Consider the following 26,276-nt stretch of genomic DNA (forward strand, 5'->3'; position numbering starts at 1 on the left):
AAGTTAAGAGCATTTAGAAAAGCCAGCTTAGAACCGGCGTTCTTTTCAAGTGGGATAGAATTGTAAAACAGATATGCTAACCTTGATTAGACCACACTCGGCATACTGTGAAGAGTTCTGGGATTCTTATACAGGAACATAGGAAATAGGAGCAGGAATGACCATTCAGCCCCTCGAGCCTGTCTCAATGTCAGGTTGCTACATTATCCCCATATCCCTTCGACATAATCTATCGATTTCTTGTTGAACATAACTGTAAACCATTCATCCCAGCTGCTATTAATACTGGACAAGTCTGATCCCAGAGTGAAACTTGGCTTAATAGATCCTAAGTGTTTTTCAGAAATCATGGAGGAACGCTACTGAATAATGTCACAGGAGTCTGCTGATCATTTCTTAATACAAAATATTAAAACAACGGAAGTGCGGGCAGCACGGTGGCGCAGTGGGTTAGCCCTGCTGCCTCACGGCGCCAAGGTCCCAGGTTCGATCCTGGCTCTGAGTCGCTGTCTGTGTGGAGTTTGCACATTCTCCCCGTGTTTGCATGGGTTTTGGCCCCACGACCCAAAAGATGTGCAGGGTAGGTGGATCAGACACTCGAATTTGCCCCTTAATTGGAAAAAGTGAATTGGGTACTCTAAATTTAAAAAAAAAACAAGGGAAGTGAACTGTATTACACCGGACAAAAGGGTTGCAAAGAACTCATACAGACACAACAAGACAGTTCAAATCCCACTCTTCGTTTACCTCAGCAGTATCTTTATAGACACACAACTCAGCCCCTAGCTTGACATAAAAGCTTCTTCTAGGACTGGCATAGTTGCAAACAGTTTTCTTCCAGTGAATTCCTGAGCATTCACTTGATGCTTTTCATCATATTCCGATCTGTCCCCGTGACACCCAAAACCCACACTCTAAACTCGCACCAGAGCAAACAAATTAGTTCCGTAAACTCAGTATTCCTGCAGCACCTCTGCCAAACTGATCACTTCGCTAAGTTCTATAACTGACTATTCAGACAACTACTGTCTCTAAGAGGCATGCAGTCTTATCAGGGAACTTAAAATTCCGGACCCCTCTGACACGCACTGAACTCTCCCCTCTGCCCTTTCTCTGTGACCGGGTCACTTGACCACTCACGAGGCAACAATAAAGTTTTTTGTTTTACTTTGTGTTTTTCTTCCTCATAATCACTAAACGTTTAACCCATATCTTTAACTTCATGGGTAGTAAAACCTCATTTAAAAAATGTCTGACTGTGTGTATATATATATTATACGTACGCGCACACAAACAAGACTATCCAGACTCCTAGGGATCCTTTTAAAAATATGTATGTTTCAATGAGATCACCCCTCATTCTGCGAAGCTTTAGACAATGCAGACCTCGTACGACATGCTGCCATACCAGGAATCAGCCTGGTGAACCTCTATGTCAAGTATATCTTTCCTCCTGCAAGGAGACCAAAACACACTGCTCCTGATGCAGTCTCACCAAGGTTTTATACAATTGCAGCAAGACATCTTTTTACTCCTGTACTCCGATTATCTTACAATAAACGCCAACTTTGCCTCCTGCACTGGCATGCTGGCTTTCACAGACTTGTGTACAAGAACACCCTGGTATGTGACCCACTACAGCACAGTAGTTAGCATTGTTGCTTCACAGTGTCAGGGACCTGGGTTCGATTCCCGGCTCGGGTCACTGTCTGTGTGGAGTTTGTACGTTCTCCCTGTGTCTGCGTGGGTTTCCTCCGGGCGCTCCAGTTTCATTGAACATAGAACATACAGTGCAGAAGGAGGCCATTTAACCCATCGCGTCTGCACCGACCCTCTTAGGCTCTCACTTCCACCCTATCCCTGTAATCCAATAACCCCTCCTAACCTTTTTTAGTCACTAAGGGCAATTTTTCACACCCAGTCCATGTAACCTGCACGTCTTTGGACTGTGGGAGGAAGCCGGAGCATCCGGAGGAAACCCGCAGCCACTGGGAGAACGTGCAAACTCCGCACAGACAGTGACCCAGCAAGGAATCGAACCTGGGACCCTGGCGCTGTGAAGCCTCCATGCTAATCACTGTAATTTCCTCTCACAAGTCCCGAAAGACGTGCTTGTTAGGTAAATTGGACATTCTGAATTCTTCCTCCGCGTACCCGGAATGTGGCGACTTGGGTGCAGACTTGATTGGCCGAATGGCCTCTTTCTGCACTGTATGTTCTATGTAGGGGATTTTCACAGTAACTTCATTGCAGTGTTAATGTAAGCCTACTTGTGACGCTAATAAAGATTATATTATTATAGACATCACCACTTCTCAATATCTCATCATTTAAAAGAAGTACTCTGGTAGGAAAAATAAAATGCAAAGTGGATAACTTCATATATTTTTTTCTCAGTCCATCTGCCTCTTGCCCACTCACTTGCCTGTCTAATACACTTGACTCTTGAATCCTCCTCACAATTCACATTCCCATTTCATTTTGTGTTGTCAGCAAACTTGGAAATATTACATTTGGTCCCCACATTCAAATTATTGATATTGATTCTAAATAGCAAGGGCTCAAACATTGATCCTTTCAATACCCCACTAGTCACAGCCTGCCAACCTGAGAATGACATGTTTATTCCGACTCTGATCTCTGTTCGTTAACCAATTTTCAATCCATGGCAATATATTACATGTGCTCTAATTTTGTTTGCTAGCCTCTTGGGTGGGGCCTTATAGAAGCCTTCTGAAAATCCAAATACACCGCATCCATTGGTTCCCCCTTATCTATTCTCCTTGCATTCTAAAGAAGCAAGTCTGTCAAGTATGATTTCCCTTTCTCTTGCATCATAAAGAAACAGGTTTGTCAAGCATGATTTCCCATGTAAAGAAACAGGTTTGTCAAGCATGATTTCCCATGTTGGCTCTGTCCAATCCTACCATTATTTTCAAATTGTCCAGTTATCGCATCCTTTATAATAGATTTCAGCATTTTCCCTACTGATGTCAGGCCATCAGGACTGTAGGTTCCTGTTTTCTCTCTCCCTGCTCCAACAGATGGATTACATGTTCTACCGTCCAAACTGCAGGAACCACACCAGAATCTATAGAATTTTGAAAGATTATCACCAATTCGTTCATGATTTCCGCAGCCAATTCTTTCAACACTCTGAAATATAGAAAATCAGCTCCAGGGGATGTCTCACTTTCAGTCTCATTAATTTCTTCAGTACTACTTTTTTATGAATACTAATTTCTTTCTTGTGCAGATTTCACCAGCCCCAGAACCGGTTCTAGTGCCTCAAAAATCTAAAGCTTACCTCCTGCATCTCTCCAGCCATTTGCTCTATTGTATTTCTGTACTCACTAGCACGTGGTACTGGGAGTAATCCTGAAATTACTGCCTTGTTTTCAGGACCTCATCCCACCTATTTCATTGGTACAGATGTGGACCATAAGCTCTGGGTGTTCACCCTCTATATGAATGTCTTGCAGCTGTACAGCGGCATCCTTGATCCTGGCACCAGGAAGGCAATGTACCATCTTGGGAGTCACGTCTCTGGTCGCAGAAACACCCATCAGTTCCTTTAACTATTGAATCTCTTATCATTATTGCTCTGGCAGTCTTCTCCCTCTTCTGTGCAGCTGAGCCATCCGTGGTGCCACGGTCCTGGATCTGCCTGCACTCCTCTGAGGAGCCATCGGCCTCAGAGTAGCCAAAATTGAGAACCAGTTACTGAGTGAGATGGACTCTGGGTGTCCTCCACCCCTCAACAACCAGGCATTCACCCACTCCCTTTCTGCTAATACTCTCTTGACCTGCATTATGACGAGCTCCACGTTGTTCTTAGCCTCACAGATGTGTCATAGTGACTCCAGTCGTTCCTCGGGTTCTAAAACCAAACCTCATGTTTCTGCACCTGGTGGAACTTCCTGCACATGTGGTGTCCAGGCCACAGGAGGCCCTCAGACCTTTTGCATGTTAAAGGTTGGGCATTCCACGTGGCCAAGCTGCCCTGCCCTGCCTTTACAAACCTAGACCCTGCTACTGCTAGTAAACCTTAGAATTGCTACTAAAATACCTGAGTTTTAAAAGATAAATGAGCAAAATACTCAGCAACTAATTATTTGCTTCTCCCTCAGATGTCACACATTGAGTTTTTCTCAGAATGTGGCAGGCTACCAGCTCTTTTAAACTGGTTTAAACAAATGTACAGTCTCTGCGCAGATGAACAGCACTTATTCACCAAATTCCCAAACTCTCACTATGTAACCAGCTGCTGTCTTTGCTTATATTGTGAAAATAGCAAGACCACCTCTATGTGTACCAGCTGAAATTCTAATGGGCTCGGGAATCTAGTTCAACTTCGCTACCAACCTCTAGGCAGCTTGTTTATCCCTGACTAAGACTTGAAAAATACTTAACTTTAACAGTAAATTGCAGTTAAATTTGAAAAACAAACTAAATTTTCGAAAGGGATTGACCTTAAAATGAACCCTTAAAATTCCCATGCTCACTCGGTGAAGAGCTGCACTCCGTAACCACTGATGTCTTTGAATGAAATGAATGAAATGAAAATCACTTATTGTCACAAGTAGACTTCAAATGAAGTTACTGTGAAAAGCCCCTAGTCGCCACATTCTGGCGCCTGTTCGGGAAGGCTGGTACGGGAATTGAACCGTGCTGCTGGCCTGCCTGGGTCTGCTTTCAAAGCCAGCGATTTAGCCCTGTGCTAAACAGCCTTGGATGAACCTGCTTAATTCAGAGAAAAGGTTTTCGAGACACTGGAGGAAGATTGAGTACTTTTTAACAAGGATGATACCAGGCTGAAAGTTCATATCTATCAGGAAAGATTGAACAAGCTGGGTCTCTTCAGCTGACCTGTGAGCTGATGGTGACCTTTGAATGGGCAAAGCCATATATTTCCATATATGGGGGAGACTAGAACCTGGGACCAGAAATCTAAGAATGGGCACTAATAAATCCAATAGGTAATTCAGGAAATATCTTTTATCCAGCAAGTGGTTAGAATCCGGAGCTTGCTACCACGTGAAGATGTTTAGATGAATAGCATAGATGTATTCATGGGAAAGCTAGATATGAGGGAGAAAGGAACAGAAGGTTAAGATAGTGGAATAGGTGGAAGCTCAAATGGAACTTAAATACTGACATGGAGGAGTCCTCCTGCAAACAAAGCACTGTCTACATCATGAGGACACCCTCCATTGTGTTGTGTGGCGCTGCCACAATGAAGTGGGATTGATTCACAACAGAGCCAGCGGCTCAAACTGGGCATCTTCGAGGCACTTTGTGTCAGCAGCAGCAGAATAATATTGCATCGCAATCTGTAACTTCATCACCCAGCATACATCTCTGTGCCATTACCATCAAGACAGGGCCAACCTTGAGAGATTGGGCGGACTAGGCCTGTGTTCCCCAGGGTTTAGCAGAATGAGAGGGTATCTCTGAAATTATGCATTTCTTTTTTTTTTAATATAATTTTTATTGGAATTTTTTACAGAAAATATAAAACATAACGACAAACAATGAAATGCAACAAAATAACCCATAATAACTGTAACACCCCCAGACCGTATCGACGCATGTATCCCATCCCCCACCCCCCCAACCCCAATGAACAACAAAAGAACTTAAAAATAAATTTAAATTAAATAAACAAACATAGTCATCGTCCGCCCCCCCCCCCCACCCTTTTCCCTCCCCCTTCCCCCCCCTCCCCCCCCGGGTTGCTGCTGCTACTGTCCCCGTACCCTATCGTTGAGCCAGAAAGTCGAGAAAAGGTTGCCACCGCCTAAAGAACCCTTGTACCGACCCTCTCAGGGCGAATTTGACCTTCTCTAGCTTAATGAAACCCGCCATGTCATTGATCCAGGTCTCCACGCTTGGGGGCCTCGCATCCTTCCATTGTAGCAAGATCCTTCGCCGGGCTACTAGGGACGCAAAGGCCAGCACACCGGCCTCTTTCGCCTCCTGCACTCCTGGCTCCACCCCAACCCCAAAAATCGCGAGTCCCCATCCTGGCTTGACCCTGGATCCCACCACCCTCTACACCGTCCTCGCCACCCCCTTCCAGAACTCCTCCAGTGCCGGGCATGCCCAGAACATATGGGCATGGTTCGCTGGACTCCCCGAGCACCTGACACACCTGTCTTCACCCCCAAAGAACCTACTCATCCTCGTCCCAGTCATGTGGGCCCGGTGCAGCACCTTCAATTGGATGAGGCTAAGCCGCGCACATGAGGAGGAAGAATTAACCCTCTCCAGGGCATCAGCCCATGTCCTGTCTTGGATCTGTTCCCACAGTTCCCCCTCCCACTTAGCTTTCAGCTCCTCTACTGACGCCTCCTGCATAACCTTGTAGATATCCGATATCTTCCCCTCTCCGACCCAGACCCCCGAAAGCACCCTGTCGCTCACCCCCCTCGCGGGAAGCGAAGGGAATCCCTCCACCTGCCGCCTAGCAAATGCCTTTACCTGCAGATACCTGAACATGTTCCCCGGGGGAGCCCAAATTTCTCCTCCAACTCCCCCAGGCTCGCAAACGTCCCATCAATAAACAGGTCCCTCAGTTGTCTGATGCCCGCTCTGTGCCAACCCTGAAATCCCCCATCAATGTTCCCCGGGACGAACCTATGGTTCCCCCTTAATGGAGCCTCCATCGAGCCCCCCACTTCTCCCCTATGTCGCTTCCACTGCCCCCAAATCTTGAGGGTAGCCGCCACCACCGGACTTGTGGTATACCTCGTAGGAGGGAGCGGCCACGGCGCCGTTACCAGGGCCCCCAGGCTTGTATCTCCACAGGACGCCCCCTCCATCCGTTTCCATGCTGCCCCCTCCCCCTCCATTACCCACTTGCGCACCATCGACACATTGGCCGCCCAATAATACCCCGAGAGATTGGGTAACGCCAGCCCCCCCATCTCTACCCCGCTGCAAGAAGACCCTCTTCACCCTCGGGGTCCCATGTGCCCAAACAAAGCTCATGATGCTGCTAGTCACCCTTCTAAAAAAGGCCCTAGGGATAAAGATGGGCAAACACTGAAAAAGGAACACGAACCTCGGGAGAACTGTCATTTTGACGGACTGCACTCTACCCGCCAACGATAGCGGCACCATGTCCCACCTTTCAAATTCCTCCTCCATCTGCTCCACCAGCCTGGTAAAATTAAGCTTATGGAGAGTCCCCCAACTCCTGGCCACCTGCACCCCCAGGTATCTGAAACTCTTCACTGCCCTCTTAAATGGGAGTCTCCCAATTCCCCCCTCCTGATCACCCGGGTGTACTACAAATACCTCACTCTTGCCTAAATTTAACTTATAGCCCGAGAAGCCCCCAAATTCCGCTAACAGCTCCATCACCCCCGGCATTCCCCCTTCTGGATCCGACACATACAACAGCAGGTCGTCTGCATACAGCGATACACGATGTTCCTCCCCACCCCGCACCAGACCCCTCCATCTCCCTGACTCCCTCAACGCCATAGCCAAAGGTTCAATCGCCAGTGCAAAGAGCAAGGGGGACAGGGGGCACCCCTGCCTGGTCCCACGGTAGAGCCTAAAGTACTCCGATCTCCTTCCATTGGTAACTACACTTGCCATCGGAGCCGCGTAGAGCAGCCTCACCCATTTGATGAATCCCTCCCCGAATCCGAACCGCTCCAGCACCTCCCACAGGTACCCCCACTCAACTCTATCAAACGCTTTCTCCGCATCCAATGCCACCACTATCTCCGCCTCCCCCTCCACTGCCGGCATCATAATAACATTTAGCAGTCTCCGCACATTCGTGTTGAGCTGCCGTCCCTTGACAAATCCTGTCTGATCCTCGTGTATCACCCCTGGCACACAGTCCTCTATCCTGGTGGCCAGGATCTTCGCCAGCAACTTAGCGTCAACATTGAGGAGCGAGATAGGCCTGTATGATCCACACTGCAAGGGGTCCTTATCCCGCTTCAGGATCAGAGAGATCAGTGCCCGCGACATCGTCGGGGGCAAAGCCCCCCCCTCCCATGCTTCATTGAAGGCTCACACCAACAGGGGGCCCACCAGATCCGCATACTTTTTATAAAATTCCACCGGGAACCCGTCCGGCCCCGGCACCTTACCTGACTGCATTTGTCCAATCCCCCTGACTAGCTCCTCCAACTCTATCGGCGCCCCCAGCCCCTTTACCAGCTCCTCTTGAACCCTTGGGAACCATAGCCTGTTCATGAAGCTCTCCATCCCCCCTCTCCCCATCGGCGGTTCTGACCGGTACAGTTCCTCGTAGAAGTCCCTAAAGACCCCATTTACTTCTGTCCCCTTCTGCACTACATTCCCACCCCTATCCGTCACTCCACCAATTTCCCTAGCCGCATCTCGCCTACGGAGCTGATGCGCCAACATCCTGCTCGCCTTCTCCCCATACTCGTATACCGCGCTCTGCGATCTCCTCCACTGTGTCTCCGCCTTTCTGGTGGTCAACAAGTCAAATTTGGCCTGCAAACTACACCGTTCCCCCAGCAACCCCTCCTCCGGTGCCTCCGCGTATCTCCTGTCCACATCCAGGAGCTACCCCACCAGTCTCTCCCTCTCCTTCCTCTCCCTCCTTGCCCTATGGGCCCGGATGGAGATCAGCTCCCCCCGGATCACTGCTTTCAGAGCCTCCCAGACCATCCCCACCCGGACCCCTCCCGTGTCGTTGGTATCAAGATACCCCTCAATACTTCCCCGGACCCTCCTACACACCTCCTCATCAGTCAGCATCCCCACATCCAGGCGCCAGAGCGGGCGCTGGTCCCGCGCCTCCCCCATCTCCAGATCAACCCTTGCGGAGCATGGTCTGAAATCGCTATGGCCGAATACTCTGCATCCTGCACCTTTGGGATCAATCCCCTGCTCAGGATGAAAAAATCTATTTGGGAATAGACCCTATGGACATGGGAGAAAAAGGAGTACTCCCACGCTCTCGGCCTCCCAAACCTCCAGGGATCCACCCCTCCCATCTGGTCCATAAACCCCCTCAGCACTTTGGCCGCCACCGGTCTCCTACCCGTCCTTGAACTGGACCGGTCCAGTGGGGATCCAGCACTGTGTTAAAGTCTCCCTCCATGATCAGGCCCCCTGCCTCCAGGTCCGGAATGCGGCCCAACAAGCGCCTCATGAAGCCGGCATCATCCCAATTCGGGGCATATACATTAACCAGCACCACCTTCTCTCCCTGCAGCTTACCCTTCACCATAATATATCTGCCCTCCTTGTCCGACACCACCTCGAACGCCACCCTCTTCCCCACCAGAATCGCCACCCCCCAGTTCTTTGCGTCCAATCCTGAGTGAAAAACCTGCCCCACCCACCCCTTCCTCAGACGAACCTGGTCCGCCACCTTCAAGTGGGCCTCCTGGAGCATAGCCACGTCCGCCTTCAGCCTTTTCAGATGAGAAAATACCCTAGTTCTCTTAACCGGCCCATTCAGCCCCCTCACGTTCCAGGTAATCAGCCGGATCAGAGGGCAACCTGCCCCTCTCCCCCGCTGGCTAGCCATAGCTTATCGACTGCTCGCCCCAGGCCAGCTCGCCCCGCCTGACCCGTTCCCCATGGCGATAACGCCTCTCCTCTACCCCCCCGGCCCACACCAGCTCCTTCCTGGCCATTCCAGCAGCAACCTGGTATCCCCACCCCCCCAGGCTAGGACCCCTCCTAGCCGCGACGCACCCTCCATGGTACTTCCGTGAGTCAGCTGACTTCTGCTGACCCGGCAGCTCCTGCCAAAACCCATCTCCTCCCGGCATGGGGTCATCCCCCTCTTGCCACACCTCCTTGGCACCGCTTCAGCGTGGGAAAGAAATCCAGTAGAGGCCACGCCCCCACCTCCAGCTCCGCCCCCCCGCCCCGCAGCGCGGACAACCAGAGGCGTGGACAACCACTGCCACACCCCACCCTTCTGACGCAGCTCCTCAAAATCCAGTTTCACCCCAACCCCTAGCCCCGTACAGAAGAGAACATATAAAGCACATACCCCCCAACGTTCCCCACATACCCCACACCCATACCCAACAGACAAACCCACCCGGAAACAGAACAAAAAGAAAAGCAGCATAAAAAAAACACGTGTCAAAATTGAAAAACGGCAACGGCCATAGTGTGTCCCCAGACCCTAGTTCGAGTCCAGCTTCTCCGCCTGTACAAAGGCCCACGCCTCCTCCGGGGACTCGAAGTAGTGGTGCCGGTCCTTATATGTCACCCACAGACGCGCAGGCTGCAGCATTCCAAATCTGACCTGCTTGGCATGCAGCACCGCCTTCATCCGGTTGAACCCGGCCCGCCGCTTTGCCACCTCCGCACTCCAGTCCTGGTAGATTCGCACTTCCGAATTCTCCCACTTGCTGCTCCTCTCTTTCTTGGCCCAGCGCAGCACACACTCCCGGTCACTAAATTGATGGAACCGCACCAGCACCGCCCGCGGGGGTTCATTTGCCTTAGGCCTCCTGGCCAGCACTCTGTGAGCTCCCTCAAGCTCCAGGGGCAAATGGAAGGACCCCGCTCCCATCAACGAGCTCAACATTGTGGTCACGTACGACGGGAGATCCGACCCCTCCAGCCCCTCCGCCAGGCCCAGGATCCTCAAATTCTTTCGCCTCGTGCGAACGTCCAGCTCCTCCAAGTGGTCTTGCCACTTTTTGTGAAGTGCCTCGTGCAACTCCACTTTCCCCACGAGGACCACGGCCTCCTCCTCCCGCTCAGCGGCCTGCTGCTGCAACTCCTGAATGGACACCGCCTGGGCCCCAAGCAGCTTGTTGGTAGTCGCATTCAGGGAGTCCAGCAACTCGGCCTTCAGCTCCGCAAAACAGCGCAGAAGAGAGGCCTGCTGCTCCTGCGCCCACTTCCACCAGTCCTCGGGTGTTCCGCCGGCCGCCATTTTGTCCTTCTTCCCCCGCTTTTCTTGGGGAGCTGCTGCAGCTTTTTCCTTTGCCCCACTCCGGGTGAGCACCATAAATTATGGGGAATGCTCCTCTAGACACCTTCCCCCACCGGGATTCGTCGAGACAGCGCCGTTTGGGGCCCTCAAATCGGCCCAAAAGTCCTTAAGTAGCGGGAGCTGCGGTGCGGCTTAGCTCCGCATAGCCGCAACTGGAAGTCTCCAAAGCCGATTTTCTGACCGCTCCACTCCTAGTCCAGGCCATCCACCGGTGGAGAATCTGAGAAGGAGTGTTCCCACACGGGGAAAAGTCCAAACAGCAGCACTGCGAGCCCTTAAAAGAGCCCCAAAGTCCGAAAATAGTGGGAGCCACTGAACGTGCGGCTTAGCTCCGCATCACCGCTACCGGAAGTCCGTCTCCGCTTCTTCAATGGCCTTGATGAGATCTTTTCACAGTTCTTCCCTCTGCTGCTAGAATTCAGCTTTCATAAAGGCCCTCAAGTCAGCTTGAGACCTCTAAGCTGGCCCTTCCCCCGCTTGCAAGCTTGCAGAGGCTTTTGTTTGCTGCTGCTTCAGACAAATCTTGCACTGTTTCTGAGGGTCTGATAACCAAGAAACATACTATTCCTGGGGGAAAGTACTCCTCGAACATTCACCTACGCCTTTTCATGGAAATTCCAACCCGTGTTGCTTAAAAAAGAGCTCTTTTCTGTAACCTTAGGCAGGAGCTGCCTCTGTGTGATCGATCACTCCATGATGCACACCGGAAGTCCCCCCGAAATTATGCATTTCTGACTGGGCTGAACACACGATGCGGGGGGTGATGTTTACCCCTGGATGGGGGTTCTAGCACAAGAGATCTAGGTGTCCGGATACAGGGTAGGCCATTTGGGACTGAGGTGAGGAGAAATTTGTTCAGAGGGTGTGAACCTGTGTAAGCTTCTATTACAGAAGGCTGGGGTTGGTTTAGCTCACTGAGCTAAATCGCTGGCTTTTCAAGCAGGCCAGCAGCACGGTTCGATTCCCGTACCAGCCTCCCCGGACAGGCGCTGGGGCTTTTCACAGTAACTTAATTGAAGCCTACTCGTGACAATAAGCGATTTTCATTTCATTTCATTTCACTGAATATGTTTAATAAAGAAATAGATTTCTAGGCACTAAAGGCATCAAGAAGTATGGGGAGAGAGTGGAAGTGGTGTTGAGAGAGAGAATCAGCCATGATCACATTGAATGGCGGAGTAGGCTTGATGGGCCGAATAGCCTATTCCTAGTTTCTATGATTATATGTTAATCCTGGTTCAATTAGAATTGTGACAATGCAAGCCAGGACCTGCACCAAGCATACCTAAAGATGAGATGCCAACCTGAAGCTACAATACAAACTACAGACAAGCTTTACCGTGAAAATAGTGTGTAATAAACAGTTACGCAATCCCCAAACCAACATCCGATCAAAGCTTGGCAGTGTTTCCACATCCAGTTGTGAATGGCCGTGGATAATTAAACAACAAGTGGAGGAGGAGGCTCCATGAATATCCCTTTCTTAATGTTGGTGAAGCCATCATGTTGCAACCATCTTCAGCCAGCAGTGCAGAGTAGATCCTTCTCAACCTTCTTCAAGACCCCACCCTTATAGATGCCAGATTCTATCAATTTGACTTATCAAGAAACCGCACTGAATGCAGCAAAGGCAATGGGCCCGGACAGCATCTCATATCGAGTGCTGAAGACCTGTGCTCCAGAACCAACTGTTTCTCAAGCCAAGCTGTTCCAGTATAGCTACAACACCAGCATCTACTTGACAATTTGGAAAATTGCCCAGATATGTCCTGTCCACTAAAAGCAGAACAAATCCAATCTGGCCATTTAGCTCTCAGCCATTTCACACTCAATAATTAGCAAAGTGCCGGTGGATATCATTGACAGTTCTATCAAGTGGCACTTAACTCAGCAATGGTCTGGTCATCTATGTTCAGTTTGGGTTCTGCCAGGATTACTCGGCTGCAGACCTCATTGCAGTCTTGATCCAAACAGATGCAAGAGCTGAAAAAGAGGCGAGCTGGGAGCAACTTACTTTTACGTCAAGGCAGCATTTGACAGAGTCTAGAATAACTTGTCTTTGACATAAAGCCCCAAGATAGTTCACAGGATCATTATAACATTAAATTTGACACAGAGCAACATAAGGTGATGTAGGGTTGATGTCCAAAACCTTGGTCAAAGAGACAATTTTAAGAAGTTATCTTAAAGGAGGAAAGAGGTTGATAAATTAGTGTCCAGGTACCAATGGTGTAGTGCACTTTCCCTCTTCATAACCCTTGGGTAGCTGATAGGGGGCTATTGTAGCCCATTATAGCATTTTTGCAGCTGTCCTCCTGAGTTCAGTTAAGTCAACACTAGAATCTACAGCGGAGGAACATTCAGTCTAGGTTTATACTAGTGTTTGTGCTCCACATGAGACTCCTTCCACTTTATCAGCATATTCTTCAATTCCTTTCTCCATCATGCATAGAACATAGAACAGTACAGCACAGAACAGGCCCTTCAGCCCTCGATGTTGTGCCGAGCAATGATCACCCTACTCAAACCCACGTATCCACCCTATACCCGTAACCCAACAATCCCCCCCCTTAACCTTACTTTTTAGGACACTACGGGCAATTTAGCATGGCCAATCCACCTAACCCGCACATCTTTGGACTGTGGGAGGAAACCGGAGCACCTGGAGGAAACCCACGCACACACGGGGAGGACGTGCAGACTCCGCACAGGCAGTGACCCAGCCGGGAATCAAACCTGGGACCCTGGAGCTGTGAAGCATTTATGCTAACCACCATGCTACCGTGCTGCCCATGCACTTGGGTAGCTTGCCCTTAAATGTATTGTGGTAGCAAAGGGTTCGGATAGTGGAAGACAGAAAGCGGATTTCCACATTTTTAATTGCTTGCAGCTTGAAACATTCCGTTTTAATGATTCAGTGTAAGCTTTTACATAAAGATTCAGAACTGGGTACTTTCAATGATTAAGAGAAGTACTTGTGTAAATTACAATGTTGAATCTAAACTAATCTTTATGGTCAAATTGGGACTTTGCAACACAATTCTAAACAAATCCAAATTGTGCTGTAGATTTAGAAGCATCCTGTTTTCCATTCGAACAGGACCGGTGCTAACACTCTGCCACCTTGGAATAGAAATCAGCTCAGTTATAACAAACACAATTACACTGGAAAAAAATAACTAATCACATCATTTCATGACTTCAACCCAAAATATGTCTTTCGACATACACAAAAAGGAAATTAATGATCATCTTGGCTTTTCAAAGGCACTGTAAATGAGACAGGGTACGCACTGAGGAGCTCCAGACAATCTCACCCATACATCACTGTAATTAGCTCCATACGCTGAGCTGCAGTAATAACCCAGGCAGTGGTTTAATGCTCCCATGTACTTATTTGGCACAATGTCTTTTGTTACATAAACCCGTGACTGTTATACTAGGCTGCTTGGACACTTGGCACCCAGAGTGGCATCTTTCCATTATCCACATCTGTTTATCAAAAAGAAATCTCCAAATTGCAGCTCATTAGTATGTTCTGTCCAAATGAACATTTTTCACCTTATTGAAGGAGAGATAGACATAAAGAAGGAAAGAGAGGACTTCTTTCAGCCAGTGCTTTTAATAAATTTGGGGACATCCCAAATAGCTCCACAGCCAATGCAGTACATTTTTTGGGGAAGTGTCAACATTGCTGACGTGTGGGAAAATGTGGCAGCGAATTTTGCATACTGCGATGAGATAAACAAACAGAACCTGCTTTTACCGATGTTGGTTGAGGGATAAATGTTGTCCAAGACACCTATTTATTCAAAATAATGCCGTGGGTCTCTTTTCTCCAGCTGAGGAGGGAGCCGGGGCCAGTTTAACCTCATCCGAAAGAGAATACCTCTGGAACAAAGATAATCCCAATGATTTTATTGAATCTGGTTACTTTCCTTGCAGGGGGAAAGAAAATCAACCAGCAGCTTCACAGTTCAGAAGAAAATAAATCTGTAACTACACAGCAAGCATACTACAGCAATTACCATACCAGTTTGATCGACTTTGTTCTGTCACATAACAGTTCAAGAACAAACATCGCTAACTCACTTCAAAAATAGCTTCCATCTCCTTTCACATAAGTTGACTTCAAAGCAAGCCTCAAATTAGCCCAAATTATTGGCCCTACAAATAAACCACTCTGATCTGGCATGTATAAAGCTAGTATAGCAACGCATAGAACAAAGACCACCTCATCATATTAGTATTTCTTCCTGGTAATGCCATATTAGCAGGGTACAATTGAACCAGATTGTAGATGCATTAAACTGTGTAAAAATTACTCACAGCTAGAATATTTTTGCAAAGTCTGACCGGCTACACAAGACAGGAAAGGTGCAGGTTTTCCGCAGAGAAACCTTTTATCCAGAGCATGGTTCGAATATGGAGTTCTCTGCTGCAGGGAATGAATAACATGGATACATTCAAGAAGATGCCAATGAAGGACTTGGGATTAAAGTATATGTTAACAGGATTAGATAAAGAGGGGTTGGGGTCCTTAATAGTGGTACGAAACTGTTGGACTGAATGACTTTTCTGTGCAGTATGTATGTAATTGGATGTGGTACCCATGTCTGCCATGCACTTTCCCAAAACTCTCATTTCTGGCATGAGTTAATGCTTAGTCAATTGCATTGTTAACTTTAATTAATGTCAGGTCAATCACATTATTATTGTTAAGAGAAACAGGTCATAGGTATTAATGGTCTTTGAGCAGGTATAAATAGGGGACAGCTAGGACAAGGGGAGTGGGAAGAGAGCTGTGAGACTGGATAAGTAAATGAACTCTCAATAAAGAAAAGCTCTTGGCTTTGACTTCACCAACTGGCTTGAACCTTATTGACACTAGTGACTATTGCTGGACTGTAAGGGACACCACACCCATGTGTGATGTTCTCCTATCTGTTCATCTCCGTTGTTGGAAACTCACAATGTGGGGTTTACAGATGTGCTTATTTCAGCTGGAATTGTGATCATAATTAGAAACACCAGTGCATTTCCCTCTCTTTTCTCACAACCCCGCCTCCAACAGCCCTTCCTCGCCCGGTCCAAATGCGGAAACCATCTGCTGCCTGAGTGAGATCAGTTAACTCTCCAGAAACTGAAGTAATTAGCCTTAAATATTCGGGGTCTGTCGCAGACTAATTGATAGACATTGATTTAACCAAATCATTATCATGTGAATGCCAGGGTAGTACAAAATGATCTAGAGTGAACTTGAGCCATATCATCTGGTAATTCCCACATTCCTATAGAAAGCAAAACTTTCATTGATATTGCACTCAAAGCATTTGCAAATAGTGAAATACTTTATTGAAGCGTAATGACTGTTGTAGTGGATCTGTGCGCGCTGGCCAGGTCGGCATTTATTGTCCATTCCTAGTTGACCTTGAGAAGGTGCAGACTTGAGGCGCTGCAGTCCATTTAGTGTAGGTACACCCACCGTGCTGTTAGGTAGTGAGTTGTAGGATTATGACCCAGCGACAGTGAAGGAACGGCAGTTATATTTCCAAGTTAGGGTGGTGAATGGCTTGGAGGAGAACTCCAAGGTGGTGGTATTGCCATGTCTCTGCTGCCCTTTCCCTAGATGGTAGCGGCCGTGGGTTCGAAAGGTGCAGCCGAAGGACTGTTGATGAGTTCCTGCAGTGCATCCTCTAGCCACTGCTGCCAGTGCTTCGGTGGTGGAGGAAGCAAATGTTTTGTGGATGGGATGCCAATCAAGTGGGCTGCTTTGTACTACATGATAAAAATTATTTGATATTTACTTTTCCAAAATTAATTTCAATGCCATTTTCTGGATTTAGACTTCCATTTGTACTCTGTCAGCTGGGATGGCTGGTGGGAGCACATTGATAATTGTTCTGGGATTCTGTTGCACATTAGATAAATTAAGAAACAGCCCAATTGCTCAATGTCCTGATACAGCAGTGTAACTTTCATACCTTGTGGGGTTTGCCGACTCCAACACAACTTAACTTACCTAGCCTCTGTCCATTATATTAATATTATGATCACTATTGCATGGAACTTCCTTTTTTGTTTCTCTTAAACTTTGAATATGCTGGTTCGTAAGATCTCTCTACACTCAGCCTGATAATCTTTATTAGAGTCACAAGTAGGCTTACATTAACACTGCAATGAAGTTACCGTGAAAATCAGCTAGTAGCCACATTCTGGCGCCTTTTCGGGTACACAGAGGGAGAATTCAAAATGTCCAATTCGCCTAACAAGCACATCTTTCGGGACTTGTGGGAGGAAGCCGGAGCACCTGGGGGAAACCCACGCAGACAGGGGGAGAATGTGCAGACTCTGAACAGGCAGTGACTCAAGCCGAAAATTGAACTTGGGACCCTGGCGTTGTGAAGTAACAATGCCAACCACTATGTTACCATGCCAGCCTATCTGTATGGGTGGAAGATGGTATTCGCTACAATCTGTAACAACCTCTTGCACCACAGACCCCCGAGATCTATAACCTGTTGCCGCCCTTGGATCTTTAATTTTCCAAACTCTATAACCTCTTAGCCCACAAAATCTCTATATCCTCCCCGACCCCTGTAAACCTCCGGGATCTCTCTAAACTCCTTCAGGCCTACAATCTGCTGAGATATTTGTGATCCTCCAATTCTGGCCTCTTGCTTATCCTCGATTTTCATCGCTCTGCTATTGGTGGCCATGCTTTCAGCTGCCTGGACCCTAAGCTCTGGAATTCCTTCCTTAAACCCACCCTCTGCTTTTCTTTCCTGCTTTAAGGCACTCCTAAAAGCCCAGCACTTTGTTTCCTGTCCTAATGTCTCCGTGTGTGCTTGGTGTCAAATTTTATTCGAGAACACACATGAAGTGCTTTAGGATGTATTTTAGTTAAAGGCACTGTATAAATGCAATTTGTTGTCAAAGTATAATTCTGGTTAACTGCATCAAGTGTTGCTTAATGCTATTGTCCAGTTTTCTCCTAAAACCTGACCTGAAGTGATATTTTGCATGTGGGGCTATAAAATGAATATTAAAAGTATTAATATTAAAAATTGTCAATCTTTTTCACTTGTGATTGTGTTCCTGAAAAAGGCAACTTTAAATGAATCGGCTTTAAATGAATCATGATTTCCGTGTTGAAGTCAGAATCAGGTTCCTTTGGTCATTTCTTGCCTGGCAAAACCGATGTGCAAGTTGAAATACTGTGCCGTACACGGGCACCCCTGTCTATTTCTAACTGGAATAACTTACAAACTAAAATAAATCACTGACTATAACAGCAATGCTATATAAATTCAAATGAAATAATACTAATCACCCAAACAAGCCCCAAGTAGCATAGCTTCTAACTTAGCAAAACCTTTTGACTACATTATTTTCCACTGTCACACTTTGTCTGTCATTTACCTCTGTGTCTATGTGTCTCTCTCTCCATCCCCTTTCCCATTCTGATTTTTGCTCTCCTTTCCCACTCTGATTCTCTCTCTCCTTTCCGATTCTGATATTTTCTCTCTCTCTCACACGCTCACTCTCTCTCTCTCTCCTTTTCCATTCTGTCTGTCGCTCTCTCTCTCTCACTGGAGCCAAAACAACTTCCTGACAGTTCACTGGCCGGTCAGCAGCATCCCGCCCCTCCAGCACATCCAGTGGTGGTGACTGTCCCGGCTGAGGCTCTGGGTCAGTCTCCCTGCCCTGCGCCCTTTCCTCTGGATCTGGGACTCTCTCTGCAACCTCGACCCTCTGTGTCAGCAGCGGCGCTCTGGTGGCTAGTTCCTAGAGCAGCGCAGGGAGGGCGTGGCCAGAATGCAAACAATATAGAACATAGAACAGTACAGTACAGCACAGAACAGGCCCTTCGGCCCTCGATGTTGTGCCGAGCAATGATCACCCTACTCAAACCCACGTATCCACCCTATACCCGTAACACAACAACCCCCCCCTTAACCTTACTTTGTAGGACACTACGGGCAATTTAGCATGGCCAATCCACCTAACCCGCACATCTTTGGACTGTGGGAGGAAACCGGAGCACCCGGAGGAAACCCACGCACACACTGGGAGGACGTGCAGACTCCGCACAAAGTGTGACCCAGCCGGGAACCGAACCTGGAACCCTGGAGCTGTGAAGCATTTATGCTAACCGCCATGCTACCGTGCTGCCCATAAAAGCAAAACCCGTGACACAAGGGACACGGGCTGGTTTAGCACACTGGGCTAAATCGCTGGCTTTTAAAGCAGGCCAGTAGCACGGTTCAATTCCTGTACCAGCCTCCCTGAACAGGCGCCGGAATGTGGAGACTAGGGGCTTTTCACAGTAACTTCATTGAAGCCTACTTGTGACAATAAGCGATTTTCATTTCATTTCATTTCAAATTGGAAAAGCAGGCCCTAAAGGATAAATGGAACTATGTTAAGTGGGACTCCTGTAACTTATTCTTTCAGTTTAGCACATGTGAGGCCGCCTGAAACATCCAACTTTAATTTATGGATGAAGAACAGAGTGATGTCTAGTTATTTCTTGTATCAAAACTTTCACTACTTTTGAAAGTTACTATTCAGATGGCAAAAAAATGACTGAATTTATCAAAGCAGCAAATTGCAGGTTTACTAATGGCAGAAACAGCAGTGACTCCGCCACCAGATGGGTGCACGGTAGCACAGTGGTTAGCACTGTTGCTTCACAGCGTCCGGGACCCAGGTTTGATTCCCGGCTTTGGTCACTGTCTGTGCGGAGTCTGCACGTTCTCCCCGTGTCTGCGTGGGTTTCCTCCGGGTGCTCGGTTTCCTCCCACAAGTTCCAAAAGACGTGTTGTTAGGTCAATGGACATTCTGAATTCTCCCTCAGTGTACCCGAACAGGCGGGAATGTGGCGACTAGGGGCTTTTCAGAGTTACGTCATTACAGTGTTAATGTAAGCCTACTTGTGACACTAATAAACATTATTATATATGACTTTTATGTCACAAAAAAGTGTTAAATGGGCAAATCTATTCCAAATCCCATGAGTCAGGTCCCCAAATGCAGGTGTGTGCTGGTGCACAGATGTACAGGAAGACTTCTGTGCATTAATAAGAAACTTTACTGTTTTAAAATCTTGAATGACAAAGGGCTGATTCTGCTTTATGCCGCAAGCAAGGTTGACCTATATGTCGATCAAACTGGAGAACATCTAGAGAGTATTTCTTGCTGTTCTTGAGCTAGGAATCATAGTTGTGCTTGGTGTTCAAACTGTTGGCTGTGTTATAAATTTAAATGCCAGTTATGTCTATGCTTGTCAGACCCAAAGGCAGAATCACCTTCAAGCTACGTTAATTGGTTTCTACTTTCACACACTGCTGTACAAAATCATAAACGGCCTGGAATTGAGGTATCATAAGTTAGATTCCTAGCTAGACCAATAGAAAGATAACCTTTGAGAATTCCTGCACCCTCAGAACTCCCTCAGAACTCACCCCTCCCATAGCTTTGGTGGAAGATTGAAGGAAAGCCCAGGGAAATGGGAAGAGTGGCTGTGTCCTCCAGGTGTCTCCAGTCTCTCACCAAAGTTACTGTGAAAGAATACACAGCCCCCCCCACTAATCCCATCTGAAATTCCAGACCAATTCTTCTTGTATTTGTGTATCAGGCTCTTGTTTCAGACTTGTTTGTGTGTAGAGGGATGTATGGCTGGCACTTTCATGTATCACTGCCGCCTTCGCATTGCTCTCCAGTGAGGGAAGTCTGAGCTGTAAGCATGAATAAATGTTTTGGGCAGATGGTTTGCTTGTTTACTCTTAACATTTTTAGTTTTAAAAAAATTTGCGTGTGAATGCACAATAACGTACCTGCTGACCTAGCAGTATTGTCACTGGATGGGGGGGGGCAGTGCCCTAATGGTATTGTCACTGGATGGGGGGGCAGTGCCCTAATGGTATTGTCACTGGATGGGGGGGCAGTGCCCTAATGGTATTGTCACTGGATGGGGGGGCAGTGCCCTAATGGTATTGTCACTGGATGGGGGGGGGGGGGCAGTGCCCTAATGGTATTGTCACTGGATGGGGGGGGCAGTGCCCTAATGGTATTGTCACTGGATGGGAGGGGGCAGTGCCCTAATGGTATTGTCACTGGATTGGGGGGGGGGGGGGGGGGCAGTGCCCTAATGGTATTGTCGCTGGATGGGGGGGGGGGCAGTGCCCTAATGGTATTGTCACTGGATGGGGGGGGGGGGTGGGGAGGTAGTGCCCTAATGGTATTGTCGCTGGATGGGGGGGCAGTGCCCTAATGGTATTGTCGCTGGATGGGGGGCAGTGCCCTAATGGTATTGTCACTGGATGGGGGGGGGCAGTGCCCTAATGGTATTGTCACTGGATGGGGGGGGGCAGTGCCCTAATGGTATTGTCACTGGATGGGGGGGGGGGGGGGGCAGTGCCCTAATGGTATTGTCACTGGATGGGGGGGCAGTGCCCTAATGGTATTGTCGCTGGATGGGGGGGCAGTGCCCTAATGGTATTGTCACTGGATGGGGGGGGGGGCCCTAATGGTATTGTCACTGGATGGGGGGGCAGTGCCCTAATGGTATTGTCACTGGATGGGGGGGCAGTGCCCTAATGGTATTGTCGCTGGATTGGGGGGGGGGGGGGGCAGTGCCCTAATGGTATTGTCACTGGATGGGGGGGCAGTGCCCTAATGGTATTGTCGCTGGATGGGGGGGGGGGGGGGGCAGTGCCCTAATGGTATTGTCACTGGATGGGGGGGGGGGGGGGGGGCAGTGCCCTAATGGTATTGTCGCTGGATGGGGGGGGGGGGGGCAGTGCCCTAATGGTATTGTCACTGGATGGGGGGGGCAGTGCCCTAATGGTATTGTCACTGGATGGGGGGGCAGTGCCCTAATGGTATTGTCACTGGATGGGGGGGGGGCAGTGCCCTAATGGTATTGTCGCTGGATGGGGGGGGCAGTGCCCTAATGGTATTGTCGCTGGATGGGGGGGGGGGGGGGGGGGCAGTGCCCTAATGGTATTGTCGCTGGATGGGGGGGGCAGTGCCCTAATGGTATTGTCACTGGATGGGGGGGGGCAGTGCCCTAATGGTATTGTCACTGGATGGGGGGGGGGGGGGGGGGGGGCAGTGCCCTAATGGTATTGTCACTGGATGGGGGGCAGTGCCCTAATGGTATTGTCACTGGATGGGGGGGGGGGGGGGCAGTGCCCTAATGGTATTGTCGCTGGATGGGGGGGGCAGTGCCCTAATGGTATTGTCACTGGATGGGGGGGCAGTACCCTAATGGTATTGTCACTGGATGGGGGGGGGCAGTGCCCTAATGGTATTGTCACTGGATGGGGGGGCAGTGCCCTAATGGTATTGTCACTGGATGGGGGGGCCGTGCCCTAATGGTATTGTCACTGGATGGGGGGGCAGTGCCCTAATGGTATTGTCACTGGATGTGTAATCCAGCGACCCAGGGTAATATTTTGGAGACCTGGGTTTGAATGCAACCAGGGCAGATGTTGGAATTTGAATTCAATAAAAATCTCCAATTAAAAGACTAATGATGACCAACAGACTGTTACCAATTGTTGTAAAAACCCATCTGGACGAGTAATCCAGAGACACAGCGTAATATTGTAGGGACTCGAGTTGGAGTTTGGATTAAATAATCTGGAATTAAAAGTCTAATCATGAAGCCATTGTCAATTGCCATAAAAACCCACCTGGTTCACTGATGTTCTTTAGGGAATGAATTCCACTGTCCTAACCCGGTCTAGCCTACATGTGACTCCAGACCCATAGCCATGTGGTTGACTCTTAAATGCCCTCTGAAATGGCCTAGCAAGCCACTCCGTTGTATCAAACCGCAGGGTAATCAGTAAGAAATGAAACCAGATGGATCCCCTCCCATCGGCTGTGGCACCGGAACAAGAGCAGCAGACTCGGTCTTGTCGACCTTGTTCCAAAACTGGGAGAGCTGTCTCCGAGACGAGTAAGGCCTGACATTATCTGTAAGGTATGACTAACTGCCTCCTCGAGGGCAATTAAGAATGGGCAATAAATGCTGGCACAGCCTGCAACGCCCACATACCATGAGCAAATATTTAAAAAATGATTCCATGACTATCGTTTGTCCCAGACACCATCATTACCATCCCTGTACCACCGGCAGCACAGACCCAGCAGAGGCGGTGGCACAGTGATAAACAGTTGAGGGGAAGTTGCCCTGGGAGTCCTCAGGTCAAACATGGCTAAGGAAAGCTCCTGCTGATTGCCACATACAGCTCCCCTCAGCTAATGAATCAATAATCTTTCATTGGCTATAATATTCCAAAATTCCCTGGACACGGGAAAGGTTCCAATGGATTGGAAAAATGCTAACATTCCAAAAGGGAGGGAGGCAGAATGTGGGAAATTACAGGCCAGTTAGTTTAACATCTGTTGTTGGGAAATTGTTAGAATCAATTATCAAGGAAGTAATATCAGGACATTTGGAAAGCCAAAATACTTTCCATCCAAGTCAGCATGGTTTTACGAAGGGCAAATCATGTTTGACTAATTTGCTAAAGTTCTTCGAAGATGTAACAAGCAAAGTGGATAATGAGGATCCTATGTAATATAAGTGGACTTCCGGAACGTGTTTGATAAGGTGCCGCACAGACGGTTACTTCACAAAGTTAGATCACATGGGATTAGGGGTAATTTATTAGTTTGGAGAGAAGACTGGCTGACAGGCAGAAGACAGAGTCAGGATGAATGGGTCTTTTCCTGGGTGGCAAGATGTAACTAGTGGGGTGCCATAGGGTTTGGTTGGGCCCCAGCTATTTACAATCTATATTAACGACTTGGATACAGGGATCGAAGGATCTATAGCCAAATTTGCAGACAACACAAAAATAGGTGGGACAGTAAGTTGCAATGAGGAAATAAGAACCTTACAAGAACAACAAACAGTTGATGTTAAGAGAATAACTAATGTTGTTCCTTTGTTTAAGAAGGGTAGCAAGGATAATCCAGGGAACTACAGGTCAATGAGCCGTACGTCAGTGGTAGGGAAATTACTGGAGAGAATTCTTCGTGACAGGATCTACTCCTATTTGGAAGCAAGTATTAGCGAGAGGCAGCAGTCTTGTGAAGGGGAGGTTGTGTCTCACTAACTTGATAGAGTTTTTCAAGGCAGTCACAAAGATGATTGATGTTGTCTATATGGACTTCAGTAAGGCCTTTGACAAGGTCCCGCATGGCAGACTGGTACAAAAGGTGAAGTCACACAGGATCAGAGGTGAGCTGGCAAAATGGATACAGAACTGGCTAGGTCATAGAAGACAGAGTAGCAATGGAAGGGTGCTTTTCTGATTGGAGTCTGTGACTAGTGGTGTTCCGCAGGGATCACTGTTGGGACCTTTGCTGTTGTAGTGTATATAAATGATTTGGAGGGAAATATAACTGGTCTGATTAGTAAGTTTGCAGACAACACAAAGGTTGGTGGAATTGGGGATAGCGATGAGGACTGCCAGAGGATACAGCAGGATTTAGATTGTTTGGAGACTTGGGCGGAGAGATGACAGATGGAGTTTAATCCGGGCAAATGTGAGGTAATGCTTTTTCGAAGGTCTAATGCAGGTAGGGAATATACAGTGAATGGTAGAACCCTCAAGAGCATTGACAGGTGTACAGGTCCATGGGTCACTGAAAGGGGAAACACAGGTGGATAAGGTAGTCAAGAAGACATATGGCATGCTTGCCTTCATTGGCCGGGGCATTGAGTATTAAAATTGGCAAGTCATGGTGCAGCTGTAAAGAACCTTAGTTAGGCCACACTTGGAGTACAGTGTTCAATTCTGGTCGTCATATTACCAGAAGGATGTGGAAGCTTTAGAGAGGGTGCAGAAGAGATTTGCCAGGATGTTGCCTGGTATGGAGGGCATTAGCTATGAGGAGAGGTTGAATGAACTTGTTCTCACTGGAACGACGGAGGTTGAGGGGCGACCTGATAGAGGTCTACAACAGTATGAGGAGCATAGACAGAGTGGATAGTCAGAAACTTTTTCCCAGGGTAGAGGGTCAATTACTAGGGGGCAAGGTTTAGAGGAGATGTACGAGGCAAGTATTTTACACAGAGGGTGCCTGGAACTCGGTGCCGGAGGAGGTGGTGGAAGCAGGGACGATAGTGATGTTTAAGAGGCATCTTGACAAATACATGAATAGGATGGGAATAGAGGGATCCGGACCCCGGAAGTGTTGAAGATTTTAGTTTAGATGGGCAGCATGGTCGGCGCAGGCTTAGAGGGCCGAAGGGTCTGTTCCTGTGCTGTACTTTTCTTTGTTCTTGACAAAGCAGCTCACTTCATTCGCACCTCATCCAGAAACATTCGCTCCCTCCACCTCCAATGCACAGTAGCAGCAATGTGCGCCACGTACAAGATGCACAACAGGCTTTAGACACCAAGGCTCGTTAGTCGGCCCTTTCCAAACACATGACCACTACTGACCACTGACCACATGCACGGTAGCATGGTGGTTAGCATAAATGCTTCACAGCTCCAGGGTCCCAGGTTCGATTCCCGGCTGGGTCACTGTCTGTGCGGAGTCTGCACGTCCTCCCCGTGTGTGCGTGGGTTTCCTCCGGGTGCTCCGGTTTCCTCCCACAGTCCAAAGATGTGCGGGTTAGGTGGATTGGCCATGCTAAATTGCCCGTAGTGTCCTAAAAAGTAAGGTTAAGGGGGGGGGTTGTTGGGTTACGGGTATAGGGCGGATACGTGGGTTTGAGTAGGGTGATCATGGCTCGGCACAACATCGAGGGCCGAAGGGCCTGTTCTGTGCTGTACTGTTCTATGTTCTATGTACTATGTAGAAGGACAAGGACAACAGATGCTTGGTAACACCACCACCTGGAGGTTCCCCTCCAAGTCACTCACCACCTCGACTTGGAAATATATCGGGCGTTCCTTCACTGTTGGGTCAAAATCCTGGAATTCCCTCCCTTAACAGCACTGTGGTGTACAGCAGCGGTTCAAGAAGACAGCTCACCACCACCTTCTTGAGGGCAAATAGGGATGGGCAATACATGCTGACCTAACCACCAATGTCCACATCACATGAACGAATTAAAAGAAAATCTACACCATCTGCAAACATTCGTGTAGTACACACTCCCGCACATACATTAAACAAGTTTGGATAGAACTCTAAATGCCTGTATGCTTGGATATTTGGACCATGTTTTGCATATTACATAAATTTGCAGTATCGAAGCTGGCCATTTGGCACAACGGACCGATGCTGATGTTTATGTTTCACATCAGCATCCATCCGGAATTCAGCAAAGGCT

The 26,276-nt window shown here is 48.2% G+C and overlaps 1 protein-coding gene across 1 annotated transcript in view; it reads left to right on the forward strand.

Annotated features, from left to right (window-relative positions):
* Positions 1-26,276, forward strand: part of ttc7b (tetratricopeptide repeat domain 7B) — a 345,224-nt gene that overhangs the window by 64,464 nt on the left and 254,484 nt on the right. The gene's annotated exons all lie outside the window — the stretch shown is intronic.

The sequence above is a fragment of the Scyliorhinus canicula genome, chromosome 2 (genome assembly GCF_902713615.1).
Source record: "Scyliorhinus canicula chromosome 2, sScyCan1.1, whole genome shotgun sequence".
Lineage (NCBI taxonomy): Eukaryota > Metazoa > Chordata > Chondrichthyes > Carcharhiniformes > Scyliorhinidae > Scyliorhinus > Scyliorhinus canicula.